The following is a 20,374-nucleotide window of genomic DNA, read 5'->3' as shown; positions in this document are numbered from 1 at the left end:
TGCTGCCCAGTAACGATTTCAAAAGCGCTCTTGTTGGTAGAAGAGTTCTTTTGAGCATTGAAACACAGCTGAGCGACATCCAGGAGCTTCACCCAATCCTTCTGCGTACCTCGCACAAAGTGCCGAAGGTAGTCCTCCAACATAGAATTAAAGCGTTCTGTCTGACCATCGGACTGTGGATGATAGCTCGAGCTCATGGAAAGTGTAGACCCGAGGAGTTTGAACAACTCGGTCCAGAAGACGCCAGTGAAACGGGAGTCACGATCACTGACAATATCTTTTGGCAGTCCCCAATGTTTGACGATGTGCTTGAAGAAGAGATGAGCCGTCCCTTCTGCTGTAACGTGTTTGGGTGCTGCGATGAATGTAGCATATTTCGACAAACGATCTACCACGACGATAATAGAGCTTAAGTCCCCGACTTTAGGCAATCCAGAGATGTAATCCATGGAGACGCTCTCCCATGGACGCTTTGGGATGGGAAGTGGTTGCAGCAAACCAGCCTTCTTCTGATGGTCTGCCTTGTCCTGCTGACAAATCAAGCAAGTGCGGACATACGTCTCGACATCGTCTCGCAGTTGTGGCCAATAGTAGGCCCTCCTCACCAAGGCAAATGTGCGCTCCTGTCCTTGGTGTCCCGCCCAAAGTGTGTCGTGGCATTCGGAAAGAAGTGATTTCCGTAGGTCCCCGCCTCTCGGAATATATACGCGGTTTCCCTTGGTCATCAACAATCCATCCTCGATCCAAAAGTGTCGAGCCTTGCCCTGCTCGACAAGCCGAATCAGGCCTTGCGCTGCGGGATCCCACGGTAGTAACTCCCGCACCTGATCCTTCACAGAGATAGCAGCCGCGCTAGAGGAGAGCGCTGCTATCTACTCCAAGTTCGCCAAGTCCGCCCTGCGGCTCAAGGCGTCAGCTGCGTGGTTGCTGGAGCCGGCCCGGTACTCCAACACGAAGTGAAACTCCGACAACAACTCCTGCCAACGTGCCTGCCTACTGGTCAGCTTCGGCTGCGACATGAAATGACTCACTGCAGTGTTATCCGTCCTGACCACGAAGGGAGAGCCTAACAAATAGTGTCGCCATAGTCGAACGCAATGAACTACGGCCAACAACTCCTTCTCGTGCACTGAATAACGTCGTTCAGCATCCTTCAACTTTCTGCTCTCAAAGGCAACTGGATGGCCATCTTGCATCAGAACTCCTCCTAAAGCAAAGTCTGAAGCGTCTGTCTCCACCAAGAATGGCTTTGACATATCTGGTAAGGCCAACACAGGATCTGTCACCATCGCTCTCTTCAAATCATCAAAGGCTACTTGGCATTGGGGTGTCCAATTCCAAGTCTCTGTCATCTTCAGTAAGTTTGTCAAAGGCCGTGCGATCGCGGAGTAGTCCTTCACGAAACGCCGATAATAGTTCGCCAAGCCAAGAAATGAGCGCAAGTCATGAACATCGCTCGGCGGTCTCCACTCCTCGATAGCCTGTACTTTCTTGGGATCTGCTTCCCCCTCCACTTCCTTGATGCCCATTCCACGTCTCTTGTCCACTCACGATTTGGCCAAGCAAACGAATATGTTGTCGTATAGCTGCAAGACATCCTCTACTAAATCGACATCGGAAGAACATGTGAGTGTGTGTCTCCGCTGTACCCTCGTCACAGAGAATACATTCCCCTAGATGGGTCATCCATGGTTTATCAGTTGTCGGTAGCTTCTCCTGAATTGCTAACCAAAGAATGAAGTTATGTCGGGGAATCTTCAAAGAACCCGAAAGTAGTGAAGACCATCCTACTTTCGGTCCAGGTGGACAGAAAAGTCTGTATAGGGATTGTGTAGTGGGTCGTCCCTCTGAAAACCTCAAGTTGATCCTGTCATCCCCTCCATGAATCTGGGGTAAAGTGTAAATGATTTCCATACATTCCAAATCAGTAATGAAAGGCCATTGCCATTGTCCCTCATCAATGACTACTTGTAGTTTGGCAGATTCTTCAAGTCCTAAGAGGCTCGGTCCTCGTGGGAATCTAGCAATAAGTGGGCCCAAGTGGTGCCACGGGTCCTTCCACAAGTAGAATGACCTCCCCTCTCCAATAAGGAATTCCGTCATAGGTAGGATAGAGCTGCGAAGTCGGAGCATTTTTCGCCATCCCCATGATCCTCCCTTTTCATTAATTGTCCAAATTGAAGTGTTGTGCAATCGTCCCTGCTTCAACCACTCAACCAATATAGATGTTCGGTCACATCTGATAACGTCACATAACTTCTTTGCTATTAAGGAACGGTTAAGGATATTGATATACTTAATTCCTTGGCCTCCTTCTTTAATTGGTTTACACACATCCTTCCACGCTACCTTGGCGTATCCCGACGTAGAAGTGCCTTTCCAGAGAAAAGTTCTAAAGCGTTTCTCAATTTGTTTAATAATAACTTGTAGTTATTATTAAGCTTTGCAAATTTACAACACAAACCCATGGGTGTAGACCAACGTTTGGGGACATATTTCGTCGAATTCTAAGAACGTTCAAAATTTAGCTGTTTTGCACGGTTTTATTAAAGCAAGTTATTTTTCCTTTTACTAACTATTGCAGATTGGCGTCCACTATTACTGAAGATTGACAAATGGATCGTTGGAAGGGAAGGTACCACTATATCTTTTTTTTTGTAAATGTAATTTTCATTAAGTAATAAAATTGTATAGTACAACAAGATGATCATCAATTGGTTTCTCCCTCGACAGGCCAAGGGATACGCCATTGTCTATATAATGCTTGTGTACTAACTGACAAAGCAACGTTGATGCTGAGGATCCTCTGTCTGACGTCGTCGATGATCAGAATACCAATGGTGTTCGGTGTCCGTTCGGTGTGTTCAAATCGCCTCAAGTTCCTCTTTCTATGTGATAGACACATGCTGCTAGTAGTGTACGGTAAGCTATGTTGACAATGTGCTTTCCTCTCCATTTTTTTGTTGCCCATTCAATGTCTGTTTCCCAATCCCTATTGGGCTATTGGAACCGAATCCTTCTGCGTATTTCTGTAAGGCACTACCGGCTAAATCAGCATTGGAAGAATAAGTGAGAGTGGGTTTCTGTACTTCCTTCGTCACATAGGATGCAGGCTCCCAAATGGGATAGCCATGGTTTGTCCGTGGTGGGAAGTTTGCCAAGAATTGCGAACCAAAGGATGAACGCGTGTCTTGGTATCTTCAAGGAGCCCGAAAGTAGTGAAGACCAGCCTACTTTCGGCCCTGGGGGGTCAAATAATTTGGAAAGGGCCTGTCTTGTGGGTTGTCCTTTGTCAAATCTCCAGACAATCCTATCCGCCCCTCCACAAATTTGTGGCAAGCTGTGGGTGATCTCCAAACACTCAAAATCAGTAATGGGAGTCCAACGCCACTCTCCCTCTGTAATGACATAGCTGAGCTTGGTCGATTCGTTAATACCAAGTAATCTCGGACCCCGTGGAAATCGCTCAATGAGTGGTCCGAGATGATGCCATGGGTCCTGCCAAATATAGAAAGTTGCTCCGTTTCCAATCTGGTAATCCACACTAGAGCTTAGAAAAGGACGGAGACGTAGTAATTTCCTCCACCCCCAAGAGCCGCCGTGGTCTCGAATCATCCAAATAGATGTGTCACGTAGCCGATCATGGTAGAGCCACTGCACCCATATAGAGGTCCGATCACATCGGATAACATCACAAAGTTTTTTACTCATTAATGCCTGGTTTAAGCTTGTAATGTTCTTTAATCCAAGTCCCCCCTCTTCCCCCGGTCTGCACACATCAATCCATGCTACCTTGGCGTAGCCACTAGTCGTAGTGCCTTTCCATAGGAAGTTTCTCATCCTCTTCTCAATTTCCTTGATAATTTTCCTAGGAAGTATAAAAGCAGACGCTCAATATAAACTCAAAGATGAAAGTACGGATTTGATGATTAGTACCCGCCCAGCATAAGATAATGAGAGTCCTTCCCATCCCATAATACGTGCATCCTGTACCACTATATCTTATGCTGGTAGAGTACAAATTATTAAATTTGTACTTATAGCACTGAGTCTTTATTGGGCATCGGCATTTATATTACCGAAGAAAGTCATTAATGAAATTGAGAAAAGGTTGCTAGCCTTCTTTTGGAAGGGAACGACGAATAGTGGTTATGCCAAGGTTGCGTGGAAAGATATATCCGACCAAAGGAGGAGGGAGGACTTGGGTTAAAGGACATCAGTACCTGGAACCGTGCATTGATGACAAAAAAAACTATGTGATGTCATTAGATGCGACAGGACATCGATCTGGGTTGAATGGCTGTACCAGGGACGACTACAACGCACCTCTATATGGACGATTATGGACCATGGCGGCTCATGGGGATGGAGGAAAATCCTCCGATTACGGATGTTTCTCTGAACCATAGTGGACTACCGGATTGGAGATGGGAGGAATTTCTTCTTGTGGCAGGATCCGTGGCACCACCTTGGCCCTCTATGTGACTCTTTCCCACGAGGACCGAGGCTACTTGGACTAGATGAGTCATCCACACTCAGCACGGTGATTCATGAAGGAGTATGGCAGTGGCCACTTATCACGGATCTTGAGTGTTTGGAGATCACATAAGCACTACCCGCTATTTTTGAAGGGGAAGACCCTATAATTTGGAGATTTGAGAATGGCCGACCAACAGCACAGGCTATTTATGAGTTATTTGACCCACCAGGACCGAAAAAGCAGGCTGGTCTTTACTACTTTCGGGATCACTTAAAATTCCACGTCACAACTTTATTCTATGGCTTGCCATCCAAGGCAAGTTGGCTACGACAGATAAACCATGGCTTGCGCACCTTGGCCCATGTATCCTATGCAATGAAGGAATGACAGAGACACATGCACATTTATTCTTCCAATGCAGATTTAGTCGAAGATGCCTCACGGAAATTCGAAGAACGATACGGTTCTTATGGCCCAATAGAGAGTGGAAAGATGACATTACATGGGCTTCACGGAGATGGAGGGGTAAACATATCATCAACATGTCTTATAGAGCACTACTTGCATCATGTGTATACCACATTTGGAAGGAAAGAAACCTGAGACGATTCGATCACACCGAGAGGATGCCTACTACCATAGCATTACTGATCATTGAGGACATTAGATAGCGAATCCATAGCATCCCACTATCTGCATCCGTCAGTACACGTGCTTTATTTCGATGGTGAATCCCTTGGCCTGTCGAGGGATAAACCATTTGTGGACCATATTGTTGTACTGTATCAATTTTACTTAATCAAACTTACTTTTACCAAAAAAAAAAGTTATTTTTCCTTCTTACACTAATTTGTAGTTATTATTACGCTTAGCAAATTTACCACACAAATGCATGGGTCTAGATCTACGTTTGGGTCATGTTTCATGGAATTCTGATAACGTTAAAAATTAAGCTATTTTGCACGTTTTTTTAAAGCAAGTTCGTTTCCCTATTACACTAACTTGTAGTTATTATTATACTTAGCAAATTTACCACACAAATGCATGGGACTAGACCTACGTTTGGTTCAAGTTTCGTTAAATTCTGAGAACATTCAAAATTTAGCTGTTTTGTGTGATTTTATTAAAGCAAGTTCGTTTCCCTTATACACTAACTTGTATTTATTATTATGCTTTGCAAATTTACAAGACAAATACATTGGTGTAGACCAACGTTTGGATCAAGTTTACTCGAATTCTAATAACGTTCAAAATTTAGCTGTTTTACACGATTTTATTAAAGCCAGTTCTTTTTGCTTTTACACTAACTTGTTGTTATTATTACGCTTAGCAAACTTACCACACAAATGCATGGGTCTAGACCTACGTTTGGGTCATGTTTCGTGGAATTCTGAGAACGTTCAAATTTTAGCTGTTTTGCTCGGTTTTATTAAAACAAGTTCGTTTCCCTTTTACACTAACTTGTAGTTATTATTACGCTTAGCAAATTTACCACACAAATGCATGGCTCTAGATCTACGTTTGGGTCAAGTTTCATGGAATTCTGAGAATGTTCAAAATTAAACTGTTTTGCACGGTTTTATTAAAGCAAGTTCGTTTCCCATTTACACTAACTTGTAGTTGTAATTACTCTTTGCAAATTTACCACACAAATGCATGAGTTTAGACCTACGTTTGGGTCAAGTTTCGTGAAATTCTGAGAACGTTCAAAATTAAGCTGTTTTGCACGGTTTTATTAAAGCAAGTTCGTTTTCCCTTTACACTAACTTGTAGTTATTATTATGCTTTGCAAATTTACCACACAAATGCATGGGACTAGACCTACGTTTGGTTCAAGTTTCGTGGAATTCTAAGAACATTCAAAATTTAGCTGTTTTACATGGTTCTATTAAAGCAAGTTTGTTTCCCTTATACACTAACTTGTATTTATTATTACGCTTTACAAATTTACAACACAAATGCATGGGTGTAGACCAGCGTTTGGGACAAATTTCGTTGAATTCTAAGAACGTTTAAAATTTAGCTATTTTGTATGGTTTTATTAAAGCAAGTTCTTTTTCTTTTTTTGGTATAAAGAAAGTTCTTTTTCCTTTTACACTAACTTATTGTTATTATTACGCTTAGAAAATTTACCACACAAATCCATGGGTCTAGACCTACGTTTGGGTCAAGTTTCGTGGAATTCTGAGAATGTTCAAAATTTAGCTATGTTTTTTTCTTGAAATGTAAGTTTCATTAAGTAAAATAGTAGTACAGTACAACAATGTGATCATCAGTTGGTTTCTCCCTCGACAGGCCAAGGGATACGCCATAGTCTGTATAAAGCTCGTGTACTGACTGATATAGGTAGAGTAATGCTAAGAATCCATTGTCTAATATCCTCAACTATTAATAAAGCCATGGTGCTAACTGTCCTCTCGATGTGCTCGAATCGTCTCAAATTTCTCTCCCTCCAAATGTGGTAAACACATACTGCTAGTAGTACTCGATAAGACATGTTAACAATATGCTTACCCCTCCATCTCTGGGAAGCCCAGTCAACATCTGTTTGCCAGTTTCTATTGGGCCAAGTAAATCGTACCACTCCGAATTGCTGCAAGACACTGCCGACTAAATCGGCACTGAAAGAATAAGTGTCCATGTGTCTCCATCGCTCCCTCGTTACACAGAATACAAGGGCCAAAGTGGGCTAACCATGGTTTATCCGTCGTGGCCAACTTGCCAAGGATAACAAGCCATAGGATGAATAAATGACGAGGAATCTTCAATGATCCTGAAAGTAGTGAAGACCAGCCTACTTTCGGTCCTAGGGGGTCAAATAATCTATATAGAGCCTGAGCTGTGGGGTGCCCCTGCTCAAATCTCCAAATAATCCGGTCCTCCCCTCCGTGGATCGTGGGTAATACATGTGTGATCTCCAAACACTCGAAATCTGTGATAAGAGGCCACCGCCACTCTCCTCCACTAATCACCGTACTGAGTCTTGCTGATTCTTCTATTCCGAGTAGCCTCGGTCCCCGTGGAAATGTGTCACTAAGAGGTCCAAGGTAATGCCATGGGTCCTGCCAAAGGTAGAATTTCATCCCATCCCCGATTTGATAGTCGACCATAGAGCGAAGGAAAACCCGTAGACGAAGAATTTTCCTCCAACCCCATGAGCCTCCATGCTCCCGAATTGACCAAATGGAGGTGTCTCGTAACCGACCCAACCCCATGAGCCTCCATGCTCCCGAATTGACCAAATGGAGGTGTCTCGTAACCGACCATGGTAAAGCCACTAAATCCATATTGAGGTTCTACCGCACCTGATGATATCACATAGTTTCTTTGCCATTAATGCACGATTCAAGATAGAAATATCCTTGAATCCTAATCCTCCCTCATCTTTCGGCCGACATAGATCCTTCCATGCTACCTTAGCATATCCGCTAGTTGTTGTCCCCTTCCACAAGAAAGTTCGCAGCCTCTTTTCAATTTCATTAGTAACTTTCTTTGGCAATATGAAAGCCGATACCCAATATAGACTCAGTGACATGAGTATAGATTTTATAATTTGCACCCTACCGGCATATGAGATATTCATTCCCTCCCAACCAGCAATACGTTTATCAATTTTCAACAATAATGGGCGACAATCAGCAATCGTTAATCGAGAAGATAAAAGCGGTAATCCCAAGTACCTCATCGGTAAGATCCCTTCTTGAAATCCGAGTGCTGCCAGCATCTCCTCGCGTAACACTTGTGCTGAACGTGAGATAATGAGATGGCTTTTCTGCAAATTCAATCTGAGCCCTGACCATTCAGCAAAGCGATCTAATCCAGTTTTGAAAACACCAATAGAGTCCATATCAGCTCGACAAAATAGCAATAAATCATCTGCAAAGCCTAATTGGAAACCCTGGCTGCATCACACTTTCAGTGGAAGGAGAATAAGTTATCCTGATCAATCAATTGCAGGAAACCCAAATGTAGAACTTCCATCACAAGCACAAACAGGTACGGCGATAGTGGGTCACCCTGTCTAAGCCCTCTAGCCCCTCGAAAGAAACCATGAGGTTTCCCATTAGGCTAACAGAAAATGAGGGTGTTGTGATACACGCCTCAATCCAACTCACGAATGTAGCATGGAACCCAAATAACTCCATAACAGCAATCACGAAGTCCCACTCCACCGTGTCATATGCCTTCCGAATGTCAACTTTTAAAGCACACCTAGGTGGTAGATGGGCCTGGTTATATCCCGTAAATAGTTCCTGTGGCAACGTAATATTGTCTCCAATGCTTCTTCCGGGCACAAACGCCGCTTGGCATGGACTAATAAGTTTGTCCAGTACCACACTCAACCGTTGCACAATGAGTTTGGCAATAATCTTATACAATACATTGCAGCAAGAAATAGGACGAAAATCACCAACAGTCATAGGGGATTGTACCTTTTGTATGAGTGCCGAAAGTGTAGTATTAATCTGCTTCAGAAGTCGGCCCGTATTAAAGAATTCCAGCACTGCTGAACACACCTCTTGCCCCACTATATGCCAAGCAACTTTGAAGAAGCCCGACGAATACCCGTCTGGCCACGATGCTTTATCCTCAGCAATGTCAAAAACTGCCTGCTTGACGTCCGCTGTTGTGAATGGCAGGAGTAAAGAATTGACTTCCTCTTCACTCAAAGTATGTCTAGCCCAAGGTAGCAGGAATTGAAAGTTTACCATAGCACGTCGTCGGTCCCCACCAAGTAGGTTTTGGTAGTATGTTACAAACTCATTGGTAACTGCTCCTGGTTCTGTGTGAGTGGCTCTATGATCATCATTTATTTGTAAGATTCTCCTCGTCGATCTCCTTTGAGCAATCTTACGAAAGAACACCCGGGAACACTGGTCACCTCCCTTCATCCACTGCATTTTTGCCCGCTGTTGAAGCATAACCTGTTCAAATTTGGCTGCTTTAGCTAGTACTAACCGGCAGCAGTGTTCCAACTGTAGGTATAGTTCATCCCGCCTGTTTGAACTAACAAGTGATTGCGCCATCTCAAGAAACCCTATAGCTAGTTGGACATTGTGTGATAAGTCCCCCTTATTCCTCCTCTTCTCTCTAAACACCGGTTTAAGTGCTTTGAGTTTCCTTGTTACGACATACATTGGCGTCCCTATGATGCTGTGCTGCCAAATCCACTGTACACTAGGGATAAATTCTGGTGATAGGGTGAGGTAGTTGTCGAATCGAAACATACCTCCAAATTGTTGTTGTCTATCCCCGCATAGCACCATTGGAGAGTGGTCCGACGTGCGTGGAGTGAGACACGTATAATATGATGCCGGGAATCATGCCATCCATCTATCATTTATCAGCATGCGGTCCAATCTTTTCCATAGATTTCGTGGGCTCGCACTGCGATTATGCCATGTGTACCATTCTCCCTGCATAGGTAAAGGTAATAATCATGTGTTTTGGATGCAAGTATTAAACTCTTCCATAGCCATTCGAGTATCTCCCGCTGCACCACAGATTTCGCTAATATCGCGTACTGCATTGAAATTCCCTCCAACAAGCCACGGGATATCATTACACTGCATAGCAATAGTCTCCATGGAAACCCATAACTCCCGCCTTTCGGTTATCTCATTAGCCCCATAAATAACAGTGATAGCAATGGTCTCATGAAGTGCACGGATATTAACACGACAGTGAATAAATTGTGTCCCACATTCAACCACATCAACATCAATAAAATTTTCATCCCAGGCTAACCAAACACGATTACCAGACGATTCATAATCCACAAACCATTTCCAATGAGGTAGTAAAAAAGCCTGAATATGAGGTACATTATTAATACGAACGCGAGTTTCAAGGAGGCCAAGAAAGTGTAACCTGAACTCAGCAACGATGTCTTTAATTGCCAGCTGATGATCATGTTTGTTCAGGCTACGTGCATTCCATATTGCTGCATTCAACATGGGTCACCAGGTGTGGGGCTGCTTTGCTTAGGATCCCGAGACAAGTCATCTGTATCTTCAATTCGATGTAAGGCATCAAAAGCGTTATAAATGATAATTGCCTTACCCCTCTCCTCACGACTTGGACCAGCAACAACTATGGGATAATCACGGCCCTTTCGTTGTTTTTCCATCTCTCTAGCTGGTGGAGGTCGTGGTGTATTCCGGTCAGGCACAGGAGGTGGTCGGGATGGCCCTGTTTTATGTATGTAGACTGAGACTGAAGGCTTAATAGGTTTGGATGGTTTGTTTAGAGCACATTCTTTGGCCGCATGTCCTAATGTCTTACAACTGGTGCATTTGGGTGGTAACCATTCGTATTCCACATCTATTTTGCACGGTGTTTCGCCTCCTTCCTCGTCAGGCGTCATGATAATAATATGTTTTCGTATAATTGAGTTCACATCGATCATCATGCATACACAAGCGAAGTCCAGTCTCGTGCATGTCCGCATAATTGTATCCAGGTATAGAGGTTTGCCAATACCGCTGACCACTATGCTGAGCCCCTCCTCTGTCCATAGTTCAATTGGTAAGTGTCTTAACTTAATCCATACGGGAACCTGTGTATGTTTTAGTTTTCGCATCTCCATCCTAGGTGCCCATTTCTGTAGTACAATCGGTTGTCCTTGGAACCACCATGGTCCACCTTCAATGGCTTCTTCCATATGAGCAACAGTCTTGAACTGGAAGAAGAAAAATCCATTTATCGTGGCTGTGACCTCCCGAAGGCCTGGCCATACTGACAAGGCAAATTCTTTCACATGATGAAAGTATGGCTTTTTCCCAAGAAAATAACCAACTGTTGTAGTTTTCCATCGAGTGGATCCGTTGCGAATAGTATCCAGTGTGGGTCTCACAACTACTTCACCATTTTGTATCGTTGGAGCAACATAAGATAGTGTTTTCTGAGTAGAGTTATTGAATGCATGTGTAATCTTGTCCTCAGCTGTCAGATCCGGACAGGTTATTTCCAACAAACAATCTGGTAGGAATTCTTGAAGGAAGAGGAGAAATCGGACTGTTATGTGCCACATCATCATAGACCCCACGTGCCACATCAACAGAAGTTGCTGAAATGATGTCATCAGCTGACACAGGGTTGATGTCAGCAGCTGTCTTAGGGCTGAGATCAGCGCGTCTAGGGCTGACGTCAGCAGAACAAGGGCTGACGTCATCATGAACCTTGCTGCAGTGCGCCACCTCACCTGCCAAATCAGATATTACCACGTCAGCGCCAGCCATCCCCTCCGTTCGTCCGGTCACCTTAACAGCAGATTCCGACCAGCTAATTGGAAATCGTGTCGTATTGCTGTTTCCGCCATGAAAACCGGTCATCTTCTCCGTTTGAGACGATGGCACAAGGCATCTGATAGCCTTTCTCAGTCCACGCACCAGTGCTGGCTCTTCAGGCTGCGCCACCGGCGGCGGAAAGCATCGGTTTGCTGCTTCCCGTCCAAATCGTGAGTTCCATTTAGATTTTAATTCCTCCAAGGATTTCATGGATTGTTCATCTCCAGCATCTAAAACAGAGTGTGCTAGGCGTATAAACTCCTAGAAGTTGAATGGGCTTGAAGCCCGTCCTCCATTGTTGCCGGTGGAAGGTGCGCCGCCAAATCCAAAGTTTGGCCAGCGCACTGTAACATCAAAACCAATCCCCAAGTTACTTCCATTCACCGTCGATTGGGTTCGATCTACCCTCTCAGATGTATTGCTACCATGATTCCGAGTAAAATCGTCGTTCGATGCTTCATCTTCCTCGATCAGATTTGTTGCAGAAAACCCTAGATATAGCGGTTCAATTGTATCTTCATTATCCAACGTCAAGATGCAACCTTTCTCTGCAACCTTTCTCCTTGGGTAATGAGGAATCAACCTTGATGACTCCAAATCTTCCCTTGTCGGATGAAAAACCAGCCTGATTCGTCTGGAAATTGCAGCGCGACTTTTCAGTTTCCAGAAACCCTAGTTTCGACGGCTGCAATTGTTCGCCTTCTTCTTCGCTGGAAACTGCCTCTTTTCCTCGCGACTGTTCGATTTCCGTGCAAAACAGCGCCTTTTTCCCACAAAGTTCGTTGCAGCAGTCATTGTCTCGATTGCCTCCATCATCCTCGCCATCCCCCTCGTCAGCCGCCGTCTTTTCGTCTTCCAAGGGCGCAGAAAACACTAAAAATTGCGACGCTGAAACAGCCGATTTTTCCATGTCCAAGACTCCTCTTTTCCCATGTGCAATTAATGTCAATGTCTCCTCAACCGTCTGTTCACATTCTTTCGCCTGAAAATCGCCGGTGAAAGGCGCGGCTTGTATTTCCCTATCGTCGTCAACCTCCAAAATCCGCGAGTTTTTTTCATTTTTTCTACGGCAGCCATCCTCCTCTCACAGTTCACTTTAATCCTCGACGTCCTCTTCACGGGCCGGCGTTTCCTCACCATCTCCGGTCGAGTGCATGATTCCAATGGCATGTGTGTGTGTTTTTCGTGGTGCATTAGTGTGTGTGACATAAGAGAGAGAACTTTTAGAGAGAGAATTTTTTAGGGTCCATTCCGTTCTCTTTGTGACTCTTTTAAATTTAGCTATTTTGCTCGGTTTTATTAAAGCAAGTTCGTTTTTCTTTTACACTAACTTGTAGTTATAATTACTCTTTGCAAATTTACCACACAAACTGCATGAGTTTAGACCTATGTTTGGGTTAAGTTTATTGGAATTCTAAGAACGTTCAAAATTAAGCTGTTTTGCACGGTTTTATTAAAGCAAGTTCATTTTCCGTTTACACTAACTTGTAGTTATTATTACGCTTAACGAATTTACCACACAAATACATGGTTCTAGATCAATGTTTGGGTCATGTTTCGTGGAATTCTATGAACGTTCAATATTTAGCTGTTTTGCACGGTTTATTAAAACAAGTTCGTTTCCATTTTTACAAATTCGCTAAGCGTAACAATAACTACAAGTTAGTGTAAACGGGAAATGAACTTGCTTTAATAATATTTAGCTGTTTTGCACAGTTTATTAAAACAAGTTCATTTTCATTTTTACACTAACTTGTAGTTATTATTATGCTTAGTAAATTTACCACACAAATGCATGGGTATAAACGGGAAATGAACTTGCTTTAACAATATTTAGCTGTTTTGCACGGTTTATTAAAACAAGTTCGTTTCCATTTTTTACACTAACTTGTAGTTATTATTACGCTTAGCAAATTTACCACACAAATGCATGGGTATAGACCTATGTTTGGGTCAAGTTTCATGGAATTCTGAGAACGTTCAAAATTAAGCTGTTTTGCTCGGTTTTATTAAAGCAAGTTTGTTTCCCTTTTACACTAACTTGTAGTTATTATTACTCTTTGCAAATTTTTTTTGGGTAAATGTAAGTTTCATTAAGTAAAAAATGGTACAGTACAACAAACTGATCATCAGGTGGTTTCTCCTTTGACAGGCCAAGGGATACGCCATAGTTTATACAAAGCTCGTGTACTGACAGAACTAGCTAATGAAATACTAATGATCTGTTGCCTGACATCATCAACTATCAATAGCGCCATGGTGCTCAGAGTCCTCTCAACGTGCTCAAAACGTCTCTGGTTTCTCTCCTTCCAAATGTGGTAAACAGAAGATGCTAGTAGACATCGATAAGCTATGTTAACGATGTGCTTACCCCTCCATCTGCGAGAAGCCCACTCAATGTCGTTTGCCCAGTCTCTATTGGACCAATGAAATCATACCTTTCTTCGTATTGCTGTGAGACATTGTCGGCTAAATCTGCACTAGAAGAAAAGGTGTGAATGTGTCTCTGTTGCCCCCTCGTTACAATGTATGAAATCGCCAAAGTACTCTTTGCAAATTTACCACACAAATGCATGAGTTTAGACCTACATTTGGGTCAAGTTTCATGAAATTCTGATAACGTTAAAAATTAAGCTGTTTTGCAGCTGCAAAGACACGAAATTGTTTCCTTTTTTCCATGATGTTGAGTTCTCCTTGAATTAGATTCAAGTAGAGAATAAGAAGAAATTATTTACACTAATCGATAGTGCAAAATGATTTCGTTTTCTTCCATCGGATCTAACTCTTTCCAGCAAGAGGATTAGATCCATCATCATGCAGTGTGGTGTGGACTATCTTTAGAGAGGTTCTACACTTGAACCCTCTATGTGAACGGATCCGGAGAAGGAGAGGAGTCAACGCGAGTAGTCGAATAGAAAATGAAGAAAAGGTATTTTTCATGGTTAATTTTCTGTTTGCTTGATTTATCTTTTGCCACTTTATAATGCATGTACTATTTGTAGGTTTTTGCGTTTTAATTACCCTTTGATCCGATTTTTATTACATTGTCTTTTTTTTTACCGCATTCCATGCTTTCGCCTCGTTTTTAGGCATATCCTCTCCCTTTTTTTTGGTATCAGAGCTCGATTCAATTCTTGTGGCATTGGATTTACCATGTATTATGTGTTTGAAACATGTTTTACATGTTTGATTGCTTTTGGAAAATAAGATTTGTTAATTGCATGATTATATGTTTTTTTTAAATGCATAGTTTAATTTTGTAAATTAAATTTTTGGATATTTTATTTTTATGAAAAAATGCCTTTTCTTGGAAATATATGATTTCAGTTTTTTTTTTCAGAAGAAAAAAGATAGGGTTTTTGTCGAAAAGGGCAACAGCAAGTGCGCTGGCTACACCTGCCTGTGTGCTAGGCGCTTGTGGTTGGTCTGCCTGCCGTCAGCTGTTTTGTCCATTTTTCTTCGGAAAAATTATGGTGGAATTAGTTGTGCTATCCAGCTTGGAGCTTTTTCAAGTCACCACTGTTAAGCTTGAATAGAAACCCTGACTGTGACTTGGCATCATGACCATCAACCAACTGAAAGCTAGCATCACTGTAGCAACTTTCCAGTATAAACTCTCCACCACCACAAATGAAGAACATATCTTTAGTCATTCTCAGGTACTTAAATATGATCTTGACTGCAATCCAATGTGCCTCCTCAACACATTCCTGATATATGTTCGTCACACTTAAAGCATAAGCAACATCAGACCTTGTGCACAACACAACTTGCTGAATGCTGCCTTTAGCTTAGTCATAGGGAACGTCCAAGACCGATCCTTCTAAGCTTTTCATCAGTCTTAGGAGACTGCTTCCTAAACAGCTTAACCCCAGTCTTAGGAAAATTTGTTTGGAGTTCTCCATCTTGAATCTCTTCAAGACTTTCCAACATACGAGTTTTGGGTCATTCCTAACATCCTTTTAGATCTGACCCTGTAGATTTTGATACCTAGGATGTAGGAAGCCCCACTCAAATCTTTCATAGAAAATTGAGTGGACAATCATGCTTTAGTGTTTTTCAACATCTTGACCATCATTTCCAATGAACAAGATGTCGTCCACATAAAGTAAAAAGAACGTAACAGAACTTCCACGGACCTTCTAGTATATACAAGTGTCAAAGTCATTTTTGATGAAATCATAACTCCGCAGGACTTCATCAAAATGTATATTCCACCTTTGGAATGTTTTTTTGAGGCCGTAAATGTACCTCTAGAGATGGTAGACCTTCTGCTTTTCTCCGACCATCGTAAAAACCCTCTGTCTAATTCATGTAGATCTCTTCTTCCAATGAAACCCTTAAAAAATACAGTTTTCACATTGATCTGCGTTATATTATAGTCATACTATACTGCTATGGTAAGCATAATCATAATTAATTTTGCGCCATTGCTACAGGCGAATAGATTTCCTCAAAGTGGACCCTAGGTCACTACGTATATCCTTTTGCCACAAACCTGGCCTTGAAGGTTGTTACCTCCGTTTCAGCCTAAGCTTATGTTTATAGACCCATTTGCACCCAATAGGATTAACACCCTTAGGTCGGTCTACCTATGTACAAACTTGATTTCAACTTATGGAGTTTGTTTCGAATTTCATAGCTTCAATCCATTTACCTGAATCAATGTCCAACATCGCTTCTTCATATGTCTTTGGATCATTTCTAACTAATTGGTCATGCCTAGAAAACTATACCTCTTATGTGGTTGAGATGCTCTTGCTGACCTACGGAGGACTTGAATATCATTAGAGGGAACAGTGGGCATAGACAATATACCTGCATTTGTTGGATATGCCTCACTTGATTCCTCTAGGAACAACTCATCACGTCGGGTATCCATCGAAAACGTTTTTACAAGAATGTAGCGATCTTGAGGCGAATAGCTTTTGCTGAAAGAGATAAAAAAAATAATGTCCCGTAGTTTCTTTCAGATAGCCAATAAACTAAAAACTAGGTCTTGAATCCAGTTTGTCTCCCACTAGTCTCTTGACGTATGCAATGTTATCCCACACTCTCAATTACTTATAAGAAGCAGATTTTCATGCCAAATTTGATATGGCGTCTGGGCCACATCCTTAAATTGCGTTGTGTTTTATAACTTACCCTGGATCTCAAGTGCGTAACCCCGAAGAGATAAGGATAGTTCGGTAAAACTCTTCATTTATCGAACCTTGTTGGAGGACTTTAATTTTGTTATCAACTTCAAGTCTAAACTCTTTGAACCTTTCAAAGGCTTTAGATGTACCTCATAAGGTAAACAAAACCATACCATGAGTGATCATCTGTAAAAGTTATGAAATAAGACAACCCACCTCTGACTTGAGTATTTTTAGTAGCCCACAAGCGTCTAAATGGATCAAATTCAATAGACCACTGGCAAGTGTACTTTGTCCAACAAATGACTTCTTGGCCATTTCCCTTTTAGACAGGACTCGCAAGCCTGTAGGTTGTCCAGATTGCTATATCTAGATCTTTGAGTCCACCAACCTGCTAATCCTACTTTGAGAGATGTGACCTAGCCTTGTATACCAGATCTGTACGTTCTGAAGATTATCTACTTTTCTTTTATTTTGAGAGGTCATGATCCAACAAACCTTTGCAGAATAGAATCCATTGTTTAGTTTACCTAATAGATGAGAAGATTCATCTTTCATCAAATAAAAGAAATTTTTATTAGTAAAAAAATCAAAACCAACATTTCTAGCAACAAAATAAAAATGATATTTTTGATCATTCTAGGTACAAAATAATATTGTTTTAATTCTAGCCTATAGCTTTAACAGCAAGGACCTTGCCATCACTATGTCTTAGGCCCACCTCATTTTTATTTAGCCTTTTGCTTCTTTCTAACACCTGCAAATCATTGTAGATGTGAGCACCACAACCAATATCTAATACCTGAGAACTAGAGTTAGTAATCTTGTTAACTTCAACAACCAACATAACTTGCTTGGAGGGGAGTTTGGGGCAATCCCTCTTCTAATGCCCTTTGTCACGGTAATGGGCCCAAATATCCTTCTCCCTTGACTGATGTTGGGAACCAACCTTCCTTTTCCTTTCCCATCTCCACAGGAGTAACGGGAGCCCTTTGAGCGCCTGAAACTACGATGACATCTTCGCCTTTGCCTTTTCTTTCTTCCTCTTCCAACGCCTAAATCTCTTGCCTTTAGAATTTGAAACCCCCTAGCAACTAGTGTCACAGAATTTTTAGTTTTGTTGCCTCGTATAGGACCAGCATATTAATCAACTTATTGATGGATTTCTCAAGCCCGTTCTGTTCAAGTTTATAATAAACAAATCATAGGATGGAGGAAATGACTAAAGGATCACGTCTATGTACAACTTTAAAGTCTTCGAGTTTCTTCACTAAGGATAGCTTGTTTAATTTTCAATTATTTTTAGATTTTTGATATTTTCTAAAATAATTTATTTTGCTAATTTAATTTTATGGATTCAATTCAATTTTTTCTGATATTAAATTATTTGATTAATTTGTTATATTTTGTGCATTAGATGCATATATTTTCATTGTCCATTTAATTGCAATTTTAAACTTATGTTTCCTACATATAATTGTACATTATGTATTAGATATTGTTGTTGATATGATGCATGGTATGTATTATATGAGATAAGCCTGATTGTTTGGTTATGCTTGAATGTTAGTTTGATTAACATTTGATGATCATAGAGCCCATGATCGCATGTTAGCTTTTTATTTTATGTTGGGTGGGCTTGTCTGCCTCTTAGTATACTTTCTCATCTCGCGCTTTATGCTTTAAAGTAATACAACTTGCTTTCTCCCACACTCATGTAATTCCCCCAGCTTTTGATTGGAGTTTTTTAACGATTTAATGAGCTAGAATAGTATTTTCGTGATATTTTATTTTATGTAATAAAGCTTGCCCACAGAAAAGAAGGCCCACGATGCGAGGTGGTCCAAGAAAAAATACAAGGCCTATTAGAATGATAATGAGTGATAAGCTCTATAATAGTATAGGGCCACCCTAGACAGACAATAAAACTGCTGCAAGCTTAATGGGACGCATAGGTCGGGCTCTTGGTCATCCAACAGGGGTATGCTAGATTTTTTTACATGCGATTCATTTATTTAAATGCTTTAAATATTTGATATATATGCATGCAAAATAAGAACATGATGAGGTCTCCGTCTATACTCAAATATGACTTTCACATGGTTAGACCAAGTTAAATATTAGGCCCATAATGGACTTGGATAAAAATTATTTTGATCTGTCCAAGCCTCCATCCACAATAATGTGGTGGAGCAACGGTTTCACCAATCGTAGTACATTCGGAATAGAGGAAAGGTGAACCATTATTGTGAACAAAGGAACACATTCTCTATTTTCCTATCTCACGAGTTTTGGGGGGGGGTGCAATTTAGGTGTGATTTGATTGATGGGTTAGGCCTAATACTAATTAGCATGATTCGCTTGGAGTCCATGGGATCATGCGAAGAGGTGAAGTAAATTATTTTGGAAATCTCATTGGATAAATGATATTCGATTACCTCCCATAAGACCTTTTTCCATGTGAATTATAAAAGAGGGACATGGTAAATAAAACTTCTGGATAACAGGTCCACTAGAAAATGATCACTAAATACCCCACTTGAGAATGGTGGGATTTCATACAAATAGTGGAAGGGTTAAAAATTAAAGATCATGCCTTCAACTTTAATAATAATATTACAACCATTCTTTTATGTAGATATGTCTAAGAATTCATTAACTATGATTATGGAGACTAAAAAATTCAATGGCAAGAACTATATAACTAGCTGTGGAATTTGAGAATTGTCCTCAATTTCGATAACTACGGATATGTCTTGGACAAGCGCTCCCGACGGCGTTCCGAAAAAGATCCTCGCACGAGGAATGTGTTACACTTGAAAAATGGCTTAAGGACAACTGAAAGGTCAATGGTATCATATTGGCTTCAATAACTAATAACATCTAGAACCAATATGGTCGGATAGATGTTGTTCCCCCAATTATACTCCGCATGAAAGATGTGTATGTGGTTCTAGACAAAAATATTAGATATGCCGCCACAAAAGCATTCTTGGGGACCAAGTTGATCGAGGCATCCTCTGTACAAGTCATTGGGTTAAGATGCTATCCCTAGTGGGAAGCTCGAAGATCTCAAAGCTGTGCTTGATAATGATACGTACATTGACGCGATCCTCCAGTCACGTCCTCATTCCGACAACCCGTTTATTATTAACTACAACATCAATAGGCTTGAGAAGTCTATTCATGACTTCATCAATATACTGGTCCAATACGAGGCAACGATCAACATGTCTACACCGGCGGTATTGGTAGGAGAGGCTTCGACCTCCAAAGCAAAATGCAAGGGGTTTAGATGCTGAAAGAGGAACAAGGAAAAAGGAACGTCTGCATGCATTGCGAAGGGAAAAGGTATTGGAAGAAAGAGTGCCCAAGAAAGAGTGCCCACAACTCCTCTCCAAGCAAGGTATGTGTGTGATTGAAGTGAATATGATAACTAATTCTTCTTTTTGAGTATTGAAGGCTTG

Source organism: Sesamum indicum, unplaced genomic scaffold (genome assembly GCF_000512975.1).
Source record: "Sesamum indicum cultivar Zhongzhi No. 13 unplaced genomic scaffold, S_indicum_v1.0 scaffold00172, whole genome shotgun sequence".
Classification (NCBI taxonomy): domain Eukaryota; kingdom Viridiplantae; phylum Streptophyta; class Magnoliopsida; order Lamiales; family Pedaliaceae; genus Sesamum; species Sesamum indicum.
Note: the sequence above shows the minus strand (reverse complement) of the source record.